Genomic DNA, 21,878 nt, shown 5'->3' with positions numbered 1-21,878 from the left:
ATGCTAAGAACAGAAGCCAATGTTTATTAAACTGCTTAAAGACATAAAGAACATTTAAAAATTGTGGTTCCATTTATAAATACTGGAGAAAGTTCTTTCATTCTCTCTAACTTGTCACAAATGAAAACACTGTGATGGGGTGTTGAGTAGTTACTGCCTGCAGGACCTCAAACCACTGTAATTAAGTGGCTAGCTTACATATGACCCAGCAATCTCACTGCTAGGTATATACCCAAAAGAAGGGAAATCAGTATATTGAAGAGACATCTGCACTCCCTTGTCTGTTGCAGCACTATTCATAGAAGCCAAGGTTTGGAAGCAATCTAAGTATCCATCCACAGATGAATGGATAAAGAAAATGTTGTACATATACACCATGCAGTACTATTCAGCCACAAAAAAGAATGAGATCCTGTCATTTGCAACAACTTGGATGGAACTGGAGGTCATTATGTTAATTGAAATAAGCCAGGCACAGAAAGACAAACATCACATGTTCTTAGTTATGTGTGGGATGTAAAAATCAAAACAATCGAACACACGGAGGCAGAGAGTAGATGGATAGTTACCAGAGGCTGGGAAGGGTAATGGAGAGTATGGGAAAGGTGAGAATGGTTAATGGGCACAAAAACTAGTTTGAAGGAATGAAAAATACCTAGTATTTGATATCACAATAGGGTGACTGTAGTCAAAGTACCTTCACTATACTTTAAAAATAACTAAAAAAGGATAATTAAGTGGTTTGTAACACGAAGGACAGATATCTTGACAGGGCAGATATCTTATTTTCCATGATGTGATTATTATGCATTGCATGCCTTTATCAAATATCTCATGTATCCCCTACATATATGCACCTAATATGTACTCACAAAAATGTTTTAAGACTCATGAAGTGGCTACGTTACTCCCTGCATACATCTAAATGCTAGCATTTTAGTGACAGGCTATGACCAAAAGCATAAACAATGTGGTAAGTCCTTATCTAAATAAGACAATTAACTTTTCTTTCTATCATTTAAAAAATTATATATGCAAATACCAGTTTTGGAAATTCAGTATGAAGATAAATAATCTCCTTCACTTAAATAGTATACACAAAACAAGGACACAGTAGAAACAAGCACACAATAATTTATTTTCAGCTATTTTAAAAGAGCATCATCACACATTTACAAAATTGGTTTCAAGACACAGTACTGACAGTCAGTTAGGTAATTTTCACCACTGGAAATCTTCAAATCCATGCAACACTTACACATATTTTGTTTTAAGCACACACATGAAGCCCCAGCCGTGATAAAAGGTTTGGGATCAAAATCATTAGAAAGTCTCACGTTTTAAATTGCACCTAATCCAAGTGAATGCCACTTATTTTAATAACAATTAAAACAACTAAAGTAGTTTGAGAGAAATCCCAGTCAATATTACTTCCTTAAGTACAAGGCCAAAGTTTCCTGAACTTTGAAACTTATACAGTATCACAGTTTTTCCTCATTACTTAAAGGAAAATATCTGAAACCAGTTCAAACTTTGATTGAATTGAATTATCTTGAAAATAAAAACCATTTAAAGGTTTCTGCTCTCACCTACTTTTCCAAATAGTAAGATAAAGTAGGTACTGTCTCTGTTCAGAACTTGTAAAAGTAAGTCTTTTATTTTTGGCCAGAAATAGTAAAAGCTCTTACAGCTCTCCAGATCATCAGAGGTAACCATACCAATCAAATTTTAAGTGTCTTGTGTGCTCTATCAACTTTTAGAGGCTTGATGAAGGTAGTTTAGGAGTTTTAGATAAGTAAAGCAAATGATAAATTGTTGGAAATGCACAGAAACAAAATGACTATCCATAGAGCCAAATAAAAGCCTTCCATTGCAAACTTTAAAAAATCAGTTTACTTATATATGAATATATATATGTTTGCTTATATAGGGAGATAGATGTCTATTTACTTATATATGATATATATATGTTTACTTACATATGCATTTTACTATATATGGATATATATGTACATCCATATACAAGTAAACTGATTTTATATATATAAATATATATATATATATACAAGTAAAACTCAAAGAAGAGCAAACAGCAAGTAAATGAAAATTAAAAGAAAAAAACGAATAAATAGGAATGTGACTCACAATTTTTTTCCACTCAGTTTACAATGGAGGCTAGTGTTACTCAGAGCCTAAAATGAGCACATGTGGGACAATGTCACATATGGACAATGTCAATTATCCAATTTGTCTATCTTGCGATTTTGAAGAATATTCTTATCTAAAGTTTTTGAACTCTCGATCTTTCTCTGTATGTAACCAATCAAGATAGCGCACATACACGAGAAACAGACAACAAAATAACCTACACATGACTTTAGCACAGACACATGTATCCGACATGGCTTGGGCTTCTGTTTTTGTTCTAAATTTTCTTTTTAAACATAAAAAGTCATTTTAGTTCAGAACAAAAATTTACCATATGAGATCTTTCTTCATACAAAATTATTCTTTCTTTTTTCTCTTCCTTACCAAAGAAATGCATGTTTATATCCATAACTGTCCTCACATCTCTCTCCCCTACTTACTCTTTTCTTTCTACCTGGTTTATAAATAATCTTTCTAAGTCTGTAATTTGAGTTAACTTTTAGATAATTGTTGAATTACACAAAATTTTTTTTTCTTCAATAAGAACACATCTTCCTTGGCATATTTTACATACAGAATTGTTTATTAGCCATAATATGTATTCTTAGTAATCTTAAATTTTGGCGAAAACGTTGGAAGCAAGAAATCCTGAACTATCTATCAGATATTAGCATTTTATAGATGAAAACATTCCACATTTTAAAAAATAATGTTTCCCCATACCATGACCCTTTCTTAATTGGAAATTACCAAGGTATCCAATGAGCATCAAAAATAATTTTAAGATTTAAAATTATGCAAAAAGTTTACCTACAAGCATTTATCCTATTCGCATGTATTCAATTCTTTCCATTTTAACAGTTTATCTAGATTACTTCTGAAAATTGAGATATTAAATAAAGCTAGTCATCATTTCAAGTTATTTCCTTGTTAACTATCTATAGTTTGTGAATATCTGGCGTTCACCTAAGAAATGAACTTAAAGCTAAATACATGGGTATTTTCACCAAGAACTCAGGTGATCCACCCGCCTTGGCCTCCCAAAGTGCTGGAAGGACAGGCGTGAGCCACTGCCTCTGGCCTTAAGTGCTGGGATGACAGTAGGGAGCCACCGCGCCTGGCCCTGAGTGCCATTCTAAGTGTCTATTCTGTTGACTGTTTACCCTTAGTGCCTAGAGCAAGGCTTGCATGAGGAGGCACCCACTATGTGCTAAATAAATACGTAGACATTTTTAACGTAAAAGATTATCTAGATTAACCTATTCGTTTTACAGTGAAGAAAACTGAGCCCCATAAAATTTAGTTGTTCATGCTGTAAGAAATGTCTATCAGAGAGCATTGGAGTAGACTACAACAGCTTTGCTCTCAGACTTACATTTAAAATAAATATTTAGTGCTGTTTGTGTATATACATTATGTGTGTTGAGATGCAGATCAAATAAAAAGAGAAGCCCCTAGGTGCTAAAATGTTCTTGACTTTCCCTGTTGGTGTTTTATTACACTTTGCCCTCCTGTGCAATACATAACTCTGCACATAGTACGAGCTTAATTAGCGCCTAACTGCTTAATGCCACCTTCCACTTCCCTCTGTGTATAATTTATTGGAATACCCAATAATGTTAATAAGAGGTTGTAAGAAGCTCATTCTTCCCTCCAGAAGTCGGTCAGTACTCTAAGCTCAAGTCTTCACTTCAAAGTTCCTGACAGAACTGGAGTGCTTCTTTTCAGAAGCCCATGGCTTCAGAAGCTGTAGATCCTCTTTCTCCTGGGATACCCAACAGAGGCCCTATTTCGATCTCAGTCCTTACAAACTATCTTACTCACGTAAACACAGTCCCAGGGCAGCTGATCTTTGGTCTGCAGGCAAAAAAAAACTCTTATTAAATAATTTATGAAACCCACAGCTGGACCATGGTCACATTGTTGCCCAGCCAATGATATTCTGGTTTTATTTTGAACCCTGCTTTTTTTGTTTGCTTCCACTCTTTGCCTTGTTTCCCACCCCCTCCAGGACACCTATCTTGCCCAAGGAAGCATTAAGTCACTAAATGATGTGATCCATGTTGGAGGAGAAAAAATGAGAGCTGGTAGCTGATCTAAGCTCCACGATACTGGAGAGAAGCCAGGAGTGTTATTTAGCCTCATTCCCACACTGATTCCTGCTACTTCAACCTTGGGCTGCAGCAATATTGACCACATGGGTGGCCCTCTATACTAATTAGGACTGAGAACTCTGGGTCGGAAAATGTGCCCTTCTGAATGGCAGGTAAGAAGCAGAGTGTCGTTTACCTCAGAGCATGTTTGCATGGATACTTCACTTTAGGACAATGTTGGGTTCATGCTATCTATAGTTGCCCAGTGGCACTGAGATTTTGTCAGGTGTCTACTATGTGTGAGGCCTGGTTTTAAGTGCATTAGTTCAGGAGATACCAAGCACAACAGACATGCTACTCCCTGTGAGAAACCAAAAATATGATGTGACCGAAGAACGACTGCAGATGAAATCTCACGTGAGCTCTGCCTTGCTGTGTCACTCATTTCAGAGGTGCAAGAACTGAGTGTGGTGGTGAGGCTGTGGGGATCAGACCTGGAATATAAGGAGTTGATGGTTGAGCTCAATCATAGCAGGAGGGGGAAGTTATGGTGCTATCAGAGGGGCCAAGTCCTCACCACAGTGGCCACCCCAGTCCCTGGAATCCAGGAAGGCTCTAGCAATGACCTTCATGACCATCATGCATCTTGTGCTTCAAATGGCCTCCAGTGCATGCACTGAGATCCTTTGGCTTCTGTACTCTGGGTTCAGACAATGTCTTATTTTCTCATAGTTAGGCAATCGTTACATAGCAGAAAGAGTAGGAATCTTACAATCAGAATGGCCACCTCTCCACGGTAAACTCAGTCAAATTGTTTATCTCATTTGGCCTCAGTTTTTTTATCTAGAAAATGCGGATCACAGTAGTGCTGGCCTATTATGATTGCAGTAGATGATGCTGATGGTCCTGGCAGATGCAGACTTCCCTGACTATAATCCTCCACACATCATACAATCCTGTGGAACTTGCCTGCAGAGGCATGGAGGGGCCTTTCTTCCATATCCTCTGTCTTGCCTTTCCCAGTTCCCTGGGAGGAGAAATGCACAGGTGGTTGCCCTTCAGTTATTAACAGTGGAAATAGACTTAACTTCCACTAAGAAATGAGCAAATTCTGAGTTGTTGTTGTTGTGGCTGTTTTTGAGACGGAGTCTTGCTCTGTCACTCAGGCTGGAGTGCAATGGTGCAATCTCGGTTTGCTGTAACCTCTGCCTCCGAGGTTCAAGTGATTCTCCTTCCTCAGCCTCCCGAGTAGTTGGGACTACAGGTGCCCACCACCACACCCAGGTAATTTTTGTATTTTTAGTAGAGATGGGGTTTTGCCATGTTGGTCAGGCTAGTCTTGAACTCTTGACTTCAGATGATCTTCCTGCCTCAGCCTCCCAAAGTGCTAGAATTACAGGTGTGAACCACTGCACCCGGCCCAAATACTGAGTTTTAATACAAAGCGCTGAACCTGAAATCTGGACAGCTATATCGAAGGCCAGGTGAGGCTTTCCAAGATTTCTTCCACTGTCATCTGCAAAAAAATCTAGTTTATAAAAGACTGTCATGGTGCAATCTTTGAAATGATATTTAGAGTTCCTTCCTTTTATGCATGTTTTCCTCTGATGTGCCTCTTGTATGCTGAAGTTATTTCACTTCATATGGGATCCTAACAAATGAATGCCAAGTTTACAGTAGGACACCCAAGGAAAAAATGTAGAATAATTAGTGAAATTACAGAATAATTAGAGAAACCAATCAAGTAAATAGAAACTTCAGCCCTCAATGAGAGGTAATTATTCTGTCTTATTTTTCTGTGTCCTGGGATTTTATTTACTTATAGAGACTTACAGTCAGTTATGGTACATGGACTTGACAGCTAAAATATATTTATTTAATTATTGCTATATTTTTCCCTATGCAGTATAATTTTTTTTTTTATCAGGTGAAAGAAAGAACACATTTATTCAGTCTGTTCTGGGAAGCATCCACTGCTCCACAGTCTGCAGGTATCTTCACTTAAATATCAAAAGTCATTTGGGACTTGATTTATTCAATAAACTCCTTCAACTGGAAAACCTGAGAATATGTATCATATCATAAACCAAACCTAGTATATAATGCTGATTGAACCACGAGAAATTGTCAACTGCCATCTGTGTGCAACTAAAATATTCTCGATTGCAGCCTCATAAGACGTCTGAGCTAGAACCACCCATCTGAGTCTTCTGGTTTCCTAACACTTGGGAGCCATTTGTTGTTTTAAAGCTGCCAGGTTTGGGGGTAATTTGTTATACAGAATAGGACACTAATACATATTTTGGTACCTGAAAGCAGGATGCTACCAAACAGAAAATCTCAAATGTGAGAATGACTACGGAACTGAGAATTATGAGGATGCTTTAAGGATTTTACAGAGAGCGTTAAAGAATGGTTAAACTCCCTGACTGCTACTAGAATTTCAGACTTTAAGAAAGATGCCCATGTGGACAAAAAGGAAAGAGGAAAATTAAAACCTCCTCATGTAGTGGCAGAAAGCTTAGCAACATGGTAGCCTGCAGTGATGTGGAAAGTCGCAAAGGTACCTAATGAACTGGGTGACCTAGTTATGGAAATTTCCAGCCAGTGATGTCCATGCCATTTGTTTTGTTTCCTTGCTGTTTATAATAATATGCAAGAGGAGAAATATAAGCTGTAGGAAAAACAACAAAAAGCCGGTTTCACTGGCAAAGATTCACACCTTTCCCCGATCGCAAATAATGCTAAAATTAAGACATATCTTCTAAACAAAGATGAAATCCAAGACACTCTCAGGAAAGCATGGTCTAAAGATGAGGCTAAGAGTATGACTCTTAAATGCTTTATTTGAGTGGTGCCTCAAAGTACTACTCAATCAGCCAGAAGACCCTCAGATATCTAACAAGGTGACTTACTCACAGATCCTCTCAACCAAACAAAAGGATTTCTAAGAAGGTTAAGGCATTGTCTCTGAGCAGAAGCCTAAGGTAGAGAAGGGCTTGTTTCAGACTGATTTGTAGGTGGGACTTTTGTCTAATGGAATAAAACTCAACGAGATTCATAAATGTTTTCAAAAATTATATCTGACAAATCACCATCACTGTGTGAAAGGATCGAAACAGTGCATAATGAGATCGGCATTCCTCCTAGCAGGAAGCCAGTTGAGAAAATTACTCAGCTGCAAATGCATGCTACCTTTCATGGAAAAAGAAGGATTCAGAGAGTGGAACCGAGAATCCCAAGGACCGGTTGAGGAGGCACAGAGAAGAACAGGTGGTCATGAGTAGGACTGAGTCCTAAACATCCAAGATTTTTTAAGTTGGATTGCAGAACTGCTGCAGCCAGGGGTGCTGGTGCACCTCTTGGTTTCCTCTTTTTGAATAGGAGGGCTGAAGATGGTTCTTACTATTTTGTTCTGCTGAGCCCATAGCTGGCATCACCCCAAAAGTGGCAGCAGAGGAGGTCCCACAAGGGAGAGCCCCAAACCCTCCCATGATGGGGCCAGTTGCGATTACCAAGAAAGAAGCACTGAACTCCAGGGTGATCAGTCCAGAGGACTGATTCAAGGAACTTAATTACAGAGGGCTGCAGCAATCCTCGCGATAAACGGTGTGAGAAAAGGCTGCTCTGCCTACACACGTCCACAGTGAGGGGTCGGGGCATGAAGCCAGTTTCTTTCAGTGTTTGGGGCAACCTAGATACCCTTATCAGTGCCTGAAAATGTTTAAGACCTAACTTTTGTTTGATTCAAGCCTGCTTCAAAGAACCTGTAGCTGTCTGAGTCACAGAGAGGTCAAGACATTCTGTGTTTTTCTGTCCAGACACAGAAGGAAACGGGGGTAACTGGAGACTCTGCACCTACTCCTGTCCCCATTTTACGTTGAGGGGGGAAGATCTGATCTTTTCAATTCAAGAGTTGTGAGGAAATATAACAGACCACGGATTTCAGCTGATGGGATGGGATCATTTTATAGGAGTCTTGGGAAGGGGTGAGTTATTTTGCATGTCTGATGGACAGAACTCATTGAGGCCAGAGGGAAGATGGTGGCATGCAGCCCCTGGGATGGGCCCCAGGCTTCTAATAGTCACATCCTTCAGTGGTTTCCTCCCATGGTGCACCAGCATTGGGACGGCGGAACTGGTGATGTGGTACCTCTGAGATGAGGCAATGAAAGACAGTGGCTTGCATTTTGGTCACTGTTTCCCAGCTCACTGTCCATGGCGAAAGCCAACTGCTCTGTTGAGAGCAGCCCTATGAGAGACCCACATGGTGAGGAGCTGGGGCCTGCTACCCATAACCATGCAAGAGCATTTAGAAGCAGATCTTGCAGCCCTGATCAAACCTCAGATGACTGCAACCTTGGGTGAAACTCGGCGATAGACCCTAAGCCAGAGCCAACCTGCTAAGATGCTCCTGGACTTCTGACCGATAGCACTGTGAGGTCATGAATTTCACCATGCCTCAGGGTATTTTGTTACATAGCAGTGGATAACTAGTACACAAGGTAGTGTTGTGCTGCCCTAAAGCTGACTCTAGATAATGTAGTAATGGTCTTGGTCTACAGTCTGGGGTGCCAAGGAAGAGCAACTGTGGAGGAGGCTGGGAGCCACCTTAGTAGGTGGTAACTCCCTCAGTGCCATCTGCTAATAGGAGGAGGCAGACTTTGACCACCGTCTCTTGTCTCTGCCATCAGGGGAGGGCCCTCCTGAGGGAGCAGTCGTCAAGAGCAAGGTGCTTGCCAGGCTGCTGCTGCTGAGAAGCAGGTGCTGGGAGCTGCTTCTGCTGAGAGTATCTGCTCAGAAAGAAGGGTGCCAAGGGCACCTGCAGTAGCCGGGGGAACACTTGGAGGCCCAACCTTACCATTTTCCATGAACCAGAAACATTGTTGGTTTACCACTGTAGCCTCAATGGCTCACAAACAGATAGCTTACCTTTCAAATTCACCTACCTATAAAATTTATTTTTGACATCTATAGGACAATAGAGGTTGGCTCCCAATTGATGGCTTAGCTTTTTTTGTTATAATTTAAAATGTATGGAAAAGTTGCATGAATTGTAGAAGGAGCTTATATATATATATTTATATGCAGATTTACTGACGATTTACAATTTGCCCAATTTGCTACCTATTGATCTGTTTACTTGAGATTAAACTGGGACTTTGTGCCCTTTTTATCTTTAAATAGTTCAGCATGTGTTTCCCAAGAAGAAGGATATCCTATTATATAACCATAGTACAGTTTTCAAAGTCAAATAATTTAATATTGATATAATGCCATTATCTAATCCACAGCCCATATTCAGATTTCATCAATTGTCCCCAAAGTTTTCTTTTGCCCTCTCTAAAATTCAATACAGGATTACATGGTCCATTGATTGATGCATCTCTTGGTCTGTCTTAAACTTAATCACTTTCACAGTCTTTATGTGGGCCTCTTGATCATGGATTTTGTCTTTAAAAAACCAGAGTAAAGCCAGTTACTTTGTAGGATGCCTTGACATGATTTTTCAACTTCACGATTAAATTCACATGATATATTTTTTGGCAGGAATGCCACAGAGGGGGCACCGTGTCCTTCCCAGTGCACACATGAGAAGACGCATTACCATGGCCGCCCTCATGTTAGTGATGTTAACCTTCATCCCTGGGTTAAGATGGTGACTCCTGGGGTTCTCCAATAAAAGGTTACCAATCTCATCTTTATAATTAGTAAGGAACTAGCAGGGAGATGTTTGGAGACTATTTAACTATCTTGCTCCTCATCAACCTTTAATCCAGTAGTTTTATTATTCATTGATAATGTTCTAACTTTACTTTTTCCACATTTATTTGTTCACATTCCTGTCAGAAAAAATACTTTTTTCTCATTTGTTTATTACTTTGTGCATTCATAACAATAAGAACCGTTGGATGCTGATTTTATTCTATGTGTTATGGTACCTAACCAGTATAATTCATATTGATGCTGTACTGTCAGATCTGCTCAGCAGGTGGCCTGTCAGCAACCTCCTGTATCCTTTGGCGTGACCTCATGCTTCTTGAAGAACTTCCTTATTTTATGGCTCAACATGTTGTTTTGGTTCCAATTTGTTTTTTCTCAAGAGCAAAGCAATAATTTCTTACTGGGCCCTGGTGGGGTTAGTAGCCTATAAAGAACTCTACAGTATGGACCCCTTGAAATACATCCTCAGGCCCTTGCATTCTTTATACAGTTAAAAAAGAAGGCATACATTCCCTCCCATGGGACTTTGTGAGAAATGGAAGCTTTGAAATGTGAAACCCTTTACCCCAGAAGAACAGCTGGTGAAGAGATAGTGTTAAGACAGAAATGACTTGGAGTAGAAACACATTTGCATCCAAACAGTCGCATGGGCTCTTCCTTTTAAAACCTCAAGAACTCTCCTTCTTGGCTCCCCCTTGGGTTAGCTCAGTGGATCTGTCAGTGTTTTGGCAATGAAGGCATCCCCTTTCTCCTGGTACCATAGGATTCCTGGCACAACGCCTGCTCCTCTGTTTTATGGAGATGAGGCTGCCACAGGTCAGTGTCTCTGCAAGGCGACAAGGCTTCTGCTGGATTAAATCTCCTTGGGAGGTAGAAGATGGAATGGAAATAGACTTACCTTGAGTCTGCATCCTAGTACCCCAGAGGTGGGAAGGATTTCTGACACATTCACAAATGGTGCTTGCCCTATTATTTGTGGTTGATCACATGCACTCCATTTATTGATGATGAAAATGCCTTGATGATGAAAAACGCATAAAATGAAGGCCTCGATTTAAAATAAATCAGGCAAAATGTAAGACGAACACAATCAATTCTAAAATGAAAAAGATTAAAGTCCCAACCGTGGCTACATCATGAAGACTACCCTGGTCTATGATGTTTCTGGTCCATTCTAGAACCTGTGTCCCCAGTTGGGTGAAAATGGCCCCTGATAGGATGAGAAAGCATACTCTGCTTAATGGAGGGAGGGAGGTGGAGAGGGGTTGAAAACAGAGATTGATCCAGTGGGTTCTGGCAGCCAAGGGCTTGGCTTTGCCTTAGTATCTTGCTTTGGCTTCTTCAGAGTCCTGGAGCAAAGGAGAATGAAAGGCCACAGGCTTTCATTCATTAAGGGACTGGATCAGGCCAGAGGGCACTTCCCCTTAATGAGAGGTTTCTCAAAATGGATTAATGAGTTATCCTAGAAAGAGGGCTCTGTCTTCAAATTGCTGTGTGAAGCACTACATACTCCATTCTTGCTCCCCCAATCCCATTGTAAAGATCCCAGAAGTCCTGCAGTCAAGACCCCTGGCTCTCTCTGCTTAACTCTGTGTTCTCCAAGCTTATTGGACTGAGGACCATCAGGTGCCCACAGACCAGGGCTGGGGCAATCCTGCTCAGTTTCACTGAGCTCTGCTTGCTCGGATCCAGACTGCCATGAGCAGTCAGGATGTGGTTCCTGCTCAGAGGGTTTCCCAGTTCTGTGCAAAGGTTGGCATGCCTGAAGAGACACAGTGAAGTCCCAGAGCAAAGTGGAGGGCATGAGAGCATGGGCTCTGCAAGCCACTGTTGGGGGCTGAGTCCTGGCTCCACTCAGTAGTGCTGCTAAGAAAATTACTTATCCTTTCGTGTCTCAGTTTCCTCATCTGTAAAAGGGGTGCAATGACAATACCTATCTCACAACTGTCTGTGTAGATTAGGCACATGAGGCAATACGTGTAAGGTACTTAGAACAGTGCACACAGGACATGCCCCAAATTAGTAGCTGTTGTTCTTAGGAACTCAGATGCTTTCAGCAGCTCTGGCCAGAATGGAGCCTTAGACCTCTGGTGCATTACAGCAAGGGGAGGGCATCTCCACATGTGCTTATTACTTCTCTGAGTAGAAACTGTGAGTCCATGGAAGAATGCAGTTACACCTTCTCCTTTCTTTATCTGGAATACAAATTTGTTGTTCTCTATCTGTGCAGGTGTCCATATGGAAAGCCAAGAGCAGAAGGACTTTAAACAGAGTGCATTTGCCAAGATGGGAAAGGCTGTGGGAGATGTAGCTTTAGGTTTCAGGTTCTGCCAAAGCAGCTCTGAGGATCTGACTGCCAGTCAACAATGGGTTCACTCCTGTGAGGAAGACCTTAGTGGCAGGTGTCAAGAAGGGCAGCAATTGGAGTTGATTAGTTCTCTGGGTCAAGGTTACAGGCTGTATATTATGCACAGAATTCAAGGGAAGCTGGTAACAATTTTAAGCACAAGTATCACTTTTGCTAAAGCAGAGTATGGCTTAATTGATTGGCATTAATTTAAAGCATGAATCTTCTCAACTGTAGTAGCTGCAGAAGTGCCTAGCTTTCTTCCCTGGTTCAGGAAACATCACCATCCTGAGTTTTGTGACTCCCTGGTTTGGAGGATGAAATGGTCCAACTCTGTACTGCAGGGGACTATTGCTTGAGGCCTTCCTCTCCATCCCTCATCTCATCTTCTCTGCCTGACTGACCAACGGTTTCTACTTTGTGCCTGAGGAGATGCCTCTTAAACTTGAAGCCTGGAATTGTCATCCATAAATGGGGATGCTTCATAGAAATCAGTTCTCTATCCATTCACCCATTCATTCACCCACATATCCATTCATCCATCCACTCACTCACCTATTTATCCATCCATCCATTGTCCATCTATCCACCTATCCACCCATCTATCCATCTATATATCCATCCAGTCATCCAACAACACGAGTTATTCATTCAGCACACGCCATGAGCTCTGCTGGGGCTGCTTCTGGGCGGAGGTGCGCACAAGGAGGAGCACAGGGAGGTGCACAGGTGGGCGCCAGGAAATCTCTTTACAGGAGCTGTCTTCTAAGTCTATCTCAGTGATTCTGAACTGTGGATGATTTTGCCTCCTACATGACATTTGGCAATGCTTGGGGACATTTTTGCTTGTCACAGCTAAAGAGATGGGATCGACAGCTGTGCGTGGAGGCCACATCCTCCAATGCACACGATAAAGCCCGAAACAAAAAGAATAATCTGACCCAACATATCCAGAACGCCAAGGCTGAGAAACCCTGCCCTGGAGTGACGAGTGGTGAGGAAGGTGGAAAGGGGCTGAGCGGGTCTCGGGGAGCACTGGGCATGCAGGGGGCATGGGTGCTGCACCACCGGAGACCCTGGGAGCTGGGAGTGACAGAGGTGCCCAGATTCTAACTGTCTTGAAGGCAGTTGAGAGAGGCGAGTGGTTTTAAGCAGGGAGGGACCTAATCAGGTTCAGGGTTTTGAAATGTGAACTACTCCAGCAGCCGTGTGAAGGTTGGTCCCAGGCAGGGGTGGGGGCCAACACTAGTAATCAGGGGGAGGCCACAGGCACACAGAGGATGCCTCCTACCTACAGGACCTCATGACCAGGATCCCTGGTATTCCATTTTTAATAGGTAAACTTTTGAATATATGGTATACTGCACATTCCTTTTGCCACATTTCAATAATTCTTTATTTTTTTATCTTTTAAAAATTTATTTAATTTTTGTTTTTATGAGACAGAGTCTTGCTCTGTCTCCCAGGGTGGAGTGCAGTGGCACAATCTTGGCTCACTGCAACCTCTTCCTCCCGGATTCAAAAGATTCTCCTGTCTCAGCCTCTCCAGTAGCTGGGATTACAGGCGCCTGCCACCATGCCCTGCTAATTTTTTTGTATTTTTGGTAGAGATGGGGTTTCATCATGTTGGCTAGGCTGGCCTCCAACTCCTGACCTCAGGTGATCTGCCTGCCTCAGGCTCCCAATGTGCTGGGATTACAGGCATGTGCCATTGCGTGGCTTTTTTTTTTTTTTTTTTTTTTTTTAAACTAATTGTTTTTAATAACATCCTTTTCAAAACACAGACCAGATGATATGAAAGGGACTGCCACTACATTTGGGTCTTAGAAAGTGGGTCTGGGGCAGCCATGGAACCAAGGCTGGACCCTTGATGACATCAGAAGCGCCCCTACAATCATATTGTAACTGGAGATGAAATTCATGGTAGTGCCCGGAAAACAGGAGCAGCCGCAGCCCTCTGCAGTCATTGCCCTGGACAATTCCCTAGTACAATTCTAGACTAGCCGGTTTTTCTGGCCTCAGTTCTGATTAACCAAATGAAAGATTTAATTGAACCCAAAGAAAAATCAATTTCCCCTTTTAATTTTAATTGGACCTTTCAGCTGGTGAGAGCACTGCAAAATGAACTTCATTCCCTGTTTGTAATATTAAAGGGAAAATTAATGTAATTAAAATAATCACTAGGCATTGTTCTGAAATGGCGCTCATGAATTATTTACACGGGAAATGCCGCCCTCTGCTGGCCACCTTAGGACACTAACACCGTGCTTTATCTGTTTCCATTTTTCGTCTCTGGTTGGTTAGCATTTTTCTTCTTTAAAAAGTTTACGTTGATAGACATTTGCTCATCTCCAGCAGGGGCTGTTGAGAATGAATTGTGTGCTGTTGCTGCCAATCCTGGAATGAAGTGAGACTCCCCTCCCCAGCCTCCTGACAGAGTCATCTCATTTCTACTTCGAAAATTAAAGAACAAAGTAATGTGTTTTATCGCAGAATTCAGCTTATACTCCAGCGTGGAAGACAAATTTCTGTTTAAGCTAATACACTCTGCCCAGATGATGTTTCATGCTGCTGTATAATTGAGCCAGCTTCGTAAGGAAACATGGATCTGGCTTGTAAATGAGGTTGCTAGGGGAGCTGAATTATAAATGACAGAAAAGTTAATCTTTCTCAGGTTAAAATGTCATAAATCTCTGTAATTAAGGTGTTTCATTTTTTTTCCTTCCCAGGTTCAAAATGGATTTTGCATATGGAAAGATGAAATCACTTGCATCCATACAAATTTATCAGGGCTGTGTGAGAATTATCTGAAGAGATACCAAAAAGCACAGCAGACTTACACATAGGCAGGCATGTACTATGAAGTCCTCTTTGTAAATTCTAGAGTGTGGCTTGTAATTTATAAGACACATTTTACTTTATTTAGGTTGTAACAACTTGAATCTTCCTTTCCCAATAGCAAGCAATTCCAGGCGGGGGATCTAAGTAAGCCATCATTTCATTTCTCCGGCAGCAAACAATATAACGCTAAGCAGGGGAATTCTGTTTCATGACTTGAGTTGATGTTACTGAACCCTGGAGCACATTTATAGCTGATAACAAGCACAGAAAAATCCTTATTAAACGATGAGGAAGAGGTGATACGAATGCTGACCTCCTTGGTCTAGAAAGACCAGGAATATTGCTGCTGTCCTGTAAGAGTAGTCAGTGGTCAAGCCTACCTGTGTGCTACCTGAGCAGGAATCCGAAGACAAGCCCTCTAACTTGGCATCCAGGGGTAATCAGCAAGTTACCAACAGAAGTACCACATTTAGACTTCCCCCCCATGAGCTGGGATGGGAGACAGAAGAAAACAGCAGGCTTGAGGTCCTTATGACATTCTGCTTCAGTGCTGGGGAGTGCCCTCAGACTGTAGCAAAGTAGGGAGGTTTTCATAGTTATTGGATTTCTCAGGATGCTAAACTGTGGTCTGCTTTTAAAATAAAAAATTAAAGACATTTATTTATTTATTTAATCCTTCCTTCCTTCCNAAAAGGAGCTCAGCTGTGACTTTCAACACTTTCCTCTCCCTCTTTGGAGTCAGGGAGTGGAACAGTGAATTGTTGAGGCTCTCACCCATTCTCCATATGAGGAGAGAAAGATCCTAGGAGGGATACAGGTCAGGGACAGGGCTGAGGACCAGGGGCTGCTTTCGTGTTGGGGTACAGTTGTCAGAGTTTGAGCTGGACCTCGGAGCTCATCTAGTCCAGTTCCCTATTCCACAAGTGGGGAAACTGAGGCCCTGAGATGGAGGTGGAAGAACCACAGAAGCCTGGGCTAGTCCTCAGAGTTTGGAAGGGCAGGATTTTACTGGACTTTGGCGTAGTTTTTCTTCCCTCCCTCCCTCCCTCCCTCCCTTCTTTCTTGCTTTTTTGTCTTTCTTGCTTTCTTTCTTGCTTTTTTGTTTTTGGAGACGGGGTCTTGCTCTGTCACCCAGGCTGGAGTACAGTGGTGGAATCTTGGATCACTGCAGCCTCTGCCTCCCGAGTTCAAGCAATTCTCCTGCCTCAGCCTCCTGAGTAGCTGGGATTATAGGCACGCACCACCACACCCAGCTAATTTTTGTATTTTTAGTAGAGACGGGGTTTCACCATGTTGGCCAGGCTGATCTTGAACTCCTAGCCTCAAGTGATCCACCCACCTCAGCCTCCCAAAGTGCTGGGATTAAAGGCATGAGCCATTGCTCTGGGCCTATTTAATTCTATTTTAGATTCAGAGGGTACACTTAAAGATTTTTGATGTGAGGCTGAGGTTTGGGCTTTGATGTAACCCAACACCCAAGTAGAGAACATGGCACTCAGTAGGTAGCTTTCCAGCCCTTCTCCCTTTCCTCCCCACTTTTGGAGCCTCCAGTGTCTATTGTTGCCAGCTTATGCCATGAAAACCCATTGTTTATCTCTCACTTGTAAGTGAGAACAGGCAGTATTTGGTTTTCTGTTTCTGTGCTAAACCATGATCCTTGAAGTTATTTCCTTTGACTTCCTGCTAGGAATCGGATATTAAAAAGAACAAAAATCAGAACCAACATTGAAGAACCGTTTATTTGCAAAAATTTGGAAAGGTCTGACAGACTTAGATTAAAAGAACCTTTTGTGACCTGTTTATGTTCTGCGTCACTGAACACAGTCTGTGAACTTGCAGAATAAGGCAGGTGGGCACAGAGTCCCAGTCCCATGGCCTGGCCCATGCTCAGAGGCCATGGAGCTAAGACAGCAGAAGCAGGACAGAATCTTCTCCTGGGTGAGTGCTTCTCTCAATACATCCATCCAGAGACCACCGGAAACAAAGCATGATGGCACGGGCAGAGGAGCTCCCTGTGGGGCACGCGAGACCCTGAAAGTGTGTCCATATGCAAGTCCTCTGTGAAGCAGAGTGTGTGGGCAGTCGACTGTCCTTCCATCCTCTGAACTGAGAGTGTCAAGGCATGAGATGGGCATGGATGAAGATCTCCCATCCGCACAGTCCAGCCCGAGCAGATAGATACTCATCACACAGTGGGAACTGCGTGTGGCTGTGCCCCCAGCTGACCCACTGTGGGGGAGAGGGAGAGAATCAAAAGGAAGCCATGTAGTCACAGTTTGGAGAAATACCAAGTTAACTCTGCATCCATTAGAAAATGAGTAAATCAAGAAAACCAAAATGTTGCCTCCCTTCCTCTACCCCTGAGAAAACACACTTCAGATCTGGGGAAAGAGAATATCATGCAGATATGCAGAATAAGAGCATGGACTGGCATTTCCTTGACTAGAAAACCAGCATCCTCAATAGCATGTAAATAGGCATGGCTCTGTAAGCCTGGAGCAGAAAGCTGCAGAAAGACGAATGGAGATGAAAAGAAAGCAGTTGGTACAAAGAGACTAGAGGATAGGATGCAAAGGCAATGGAAAAAAAGATGGAAAATGATCTGCTTGAAATAAGGATTTCAAAAAAGGTCCTTTTGAAAGAAGGACTTTTGCTTGGTAAATAACATGCATAGAACTGCAGAAAGTGAAATCCCTGATGGAAAATTTTTGAGAAGCCCTGGTGGAATGCATAAAATACAGACAAATAGGTATGATCTGTAAGAGGGTGAATGACAGCTGAAGAAAATGAACTGCAAGCTAAGGACATAGGTGCCCCTGACAAGGTAACATGGGCAACTAGGACAGTCACCATAATCAAGAGAAGGATTCCTTGAATTAGCATGATTCAAGAAAAATGTCCAGATCCAGTGTCTGAGCACAGGGATTGAATGGTTCTTTTTTTTTTTTTTTTTTGACAGTGATCCCCAAGGAATAATACCTGGAGTCCTAGAACAAAGTTTTATTTAGAAGGATGAAGGGAAATCCCTTCACCCCACAAGCATCCAGAGAGAAAAAGAAGTTACTAACCAAAGAATCGAATTCATACTTCTGCACTGTGGTTTAAATAATACTTACAGTTTTTTGGGAGGGAAGATTATCACAAACAAATTTCATTCACATCTAAAAATGAAATGGTCAGACACTCAAAGACATGTATCTAAATTTTATTTTTTGATACAAAGAAGTTAAGCTGATATCATAGAAAAGAGGAGCCTGGGATGGGAGAATAAGGAGGGTGGGATAGTAAAAAAGTGGGCCAGGCACGGTGGCTCACGCCTGTAATCCCAGCACTTTGGGAGGCCAAGGTGGGTGGATCACAAGGTCAGGAGTTGGAGACCAGCCTGGCCAACATCGTGAAACCCCATCTCTACTAAAACTACAAAAATTAGCTGGGTGTGGTGGTGTGCACCTGTTAAAAAAAAAAGACTGTGAATAGTGAAAGGTAGAATCAGCCTAAAACACTGTCACACATTTGTCAATCTAGAAGCATATATTATAACTAATATTTGATACCAGGAAAAGTATAAAAATTAATTACAAGGAGAATCCCAAGGTCTAGTTTATATATTTAAAAAATCCAAAGTTGGGGGTAGAACATGAAGAAGGAAAATCATTCTAAATTCTAACTATTGTATATGTGAGGCAGCAGAGTCAGAAGACACATTTCCTCTCTCTGTGTGTTGTGTTCTGTTGTGTTGTGTTGTTTGTTTGTTTGTTTGAGACAGGTTATTGCTTTGTCACTCATGCTGGACTGCAGCCATGCAAATATGGCTCATTGCAGCCTCAACCTCCTAGGTTCAAGGGGACCTCCCACCTCAGCCTCTTGAGTTGCTGGGACTACAGGCATGCACCACCATGGCCAGCTAATTTTTAAATTATTTGTAGATATGGGGTCTCAGTATGTTGCCTAGGCTAGTCTTGGACTCCTGGCCTCAAGCAATGCTCCTGCCTTGGCCACCCAAAATGCTGAGATTACAGGTGGGAGCCATTGCACCTGGCACATTTTCTTTCTTGATTTGAATAAGGAATTAAACCAGAATGTAAATGTAATAAACCATTAGGGAAAATAAAGTGAAACATAATAGTCTTAACATTTATTCCAACATAATAAAATAACAAATATGGCAGGGATTATGATAAATATAAGTAGGCTGGGCTCTGTGAAAAAAGACGTATAATTTCTAGCTGCACTAAAAATCAGTATCCACGTATGTGCTTACATTCTAGAACAGTTTGATGAATAAAACACTTAAAATTTAGCTTATATATCAAAACAAAACAACAACATAGATGACAACATTGTTTTCAAAAAAGTAAAATACAAGGATGAAAACAAACAGGTTGACTGAGAAAATATTATAGGGAACATAAACATTCATAAACATTAATATACTGATTAATATTGTATCAAAATATATAATGCAAAAATTATCCAAATAAAATGAGAAATTGAGAGATGATCTTTACCAGAATTAGGAATGTAGCTGTGTGAGCCCTTGATAAGCCCAGCAAACATGTAACAAAAAACGTCGTAGAGAATTAAAGTCAGATTGAAGTAATTATTACCTTTTGTGCAGGAAACACACCTCTAAAAATGTTTATAAAACATTTACAAAAATCATCAGAATTTCTACAAATTTTAAATGGGATACACTTATCATACTCCCATCAAGCTACAGTAAAACAAGAAATGCATGTGAAAAAATCTGCAAAATTAACCAGATATCTAAAAATATTTGTATAAAATTATTGGATCAAAGGATAAATGAAATTTCAATTTTAGGTTATTTGAATACTATATATCTTAAAATTGAATTAAACATGCATTGAGTACAAATTTACAGACAAATAATGAACAAGTTATATAACAAAATAAGTTTAAAATAAAAAAGTAATTCTTGGGAAGCAAAAAAAGAAAATAATAATGAATAATAAATTCATAAGATTTTCATAATTTAGCTCTGTGGCGAAGCTATTGGCAAATCTCAAGGAAAGTAAAAATAACAACCAAAAAATAACCCAATATGAGAAATGTTGATATTAACAGAGAATACTGAGAGAATAGCTTCCATAATCTGTATCCTAGTAAATGGTGAAAACTTCTGGAAAGACTGATTTGAAGCTGATTCTTGACTTCCATGTCCTATGGTATTTCTTGGAGAGAGAGTAAGTGTGAGGCTTTGTCCTTGACAGACAGGTGAGCCTGTGGGGCTGTGGGAGAACTTAAGGCTTCTATATTGTTGTGTACAAAGCACCCCCACTTAGTGACTTAAAGCAATGACCGTTTGATTTGCTTATGATTTTGCAGTCTGGGCTGGGTCAGCTGGGCAGTTCTCCTGATCTCACACCAGTCAAGCTGACAGGTCATCTGGGCTGGGCTCCGCTGGGATGCTGCAACAGCCTCTGTCTTTCTTTCCACTAGTTGCACAGTCTTGCTCTCTCCAAGGGGTCTATCCATCATGGTACCTGAGCCTTGGGGCTTTCCAAAGTGGAAAAGCAGAAGCTGCTGGGTCTTCTTGAAGCTTAAGCCTAGAGCGGGTACAGCATCACTTCCTCTATATTTAATTGGGCAAAGCTTTTAGAAGGATCATCCCAGACTTGAGCAGAGACAACCACCTGAGGGTATGAACACCTGAGCACATGGTTCTTTGGGAGTCATGCATGTAATTGAAAGACACAGCTATTCTGGGGGCTGTGAAGGTTATTTATACCCATGTGGCTTGACCAGCAGAAGTCTATGAATCTCTCCAGGAAAGAGCTGCAGTGTGCAGGTGCAGGTCGAGGTTTCTGGTCTTGATGATCCTGGAGAAAGAGAAAATTGATGTTGGGTTGGATTGTGTGTAGCTCCTCTGGTTGGGTGAAAACTGTGTTTAGCATTTTGAAGCAGAAAAACATCTTTTCCATGTTCCAAAATGAAGGTAATGATTTGCCAGCCCACTCCCTGCACATCCTCGGGGAGCAGGAGTCATACATCTTCCCTTGCTGTGGAGGTCATCCTGTTCCAGAGGCCCTAAAAGCCTGATGGGTCTGGATGAGGAGGGTACATACCAGCACGAGCAGGCAAAGGAAAGTTTCAGCTCCTCCGGAGCCCTTGAGTACGTGCAGAGCAAGGAAGCCCAAAGCAAGGAACGGAACACTCAGCTCCCCCTGAACTGATGAGAGACCTACATGAGAACTTGACAAAAAACACAAATGACAAGCCCTAGGAGACGTAGCTAGAACACAAAATACTCTCAGGATCTATAAAGTAGACAGAAGAATGGATTTTTCAATTAAATGAGAATGTTTAACAGATGAAGTGAGAGATGGTCACAGCGGATAACTGATGTACAGATGTGGGGGACCAGGTAGACGTTCTGCAATCCGCTGAATGCACGCACACACACGCAGACACACACAGACACATGCACACACACTCACACTCACACACATGCACATGCACAAGTATGCACACATGGACATGCACATTCACACATGCACACACGCACACATAAACACATGCATATGTACTCACACACATGCATGTGCACACTTACATATGCACACACGTGTGCACACACATACACTCACACACATGCACACACACACATAGGCACACATGCACACATACATGCGCACATATGCACACACACGCACACCCACGTACAGTCACACGTGCGCGCACACACATGGCCACACACACAC

Source organism: Rhinopithecus bieti, unplaced genomic scaffold (assembly GCF_001698545.2).
Source record: "Rhinopithecus bieti isolate Rb0 unplaced genomic scaffold, ASM169854v2 scaffold_41912, whole genome shotgun sequence".
Classification (NCBI taxonomy): Eukaryota; Metazoa; Chordata; class Mammalia; order Primates; family Cercopithecidae; genus Rhinopithecus; species Rhinopithecus bieti.
This window is presented reverse-complemented; position numbering follows the sequence as displayed.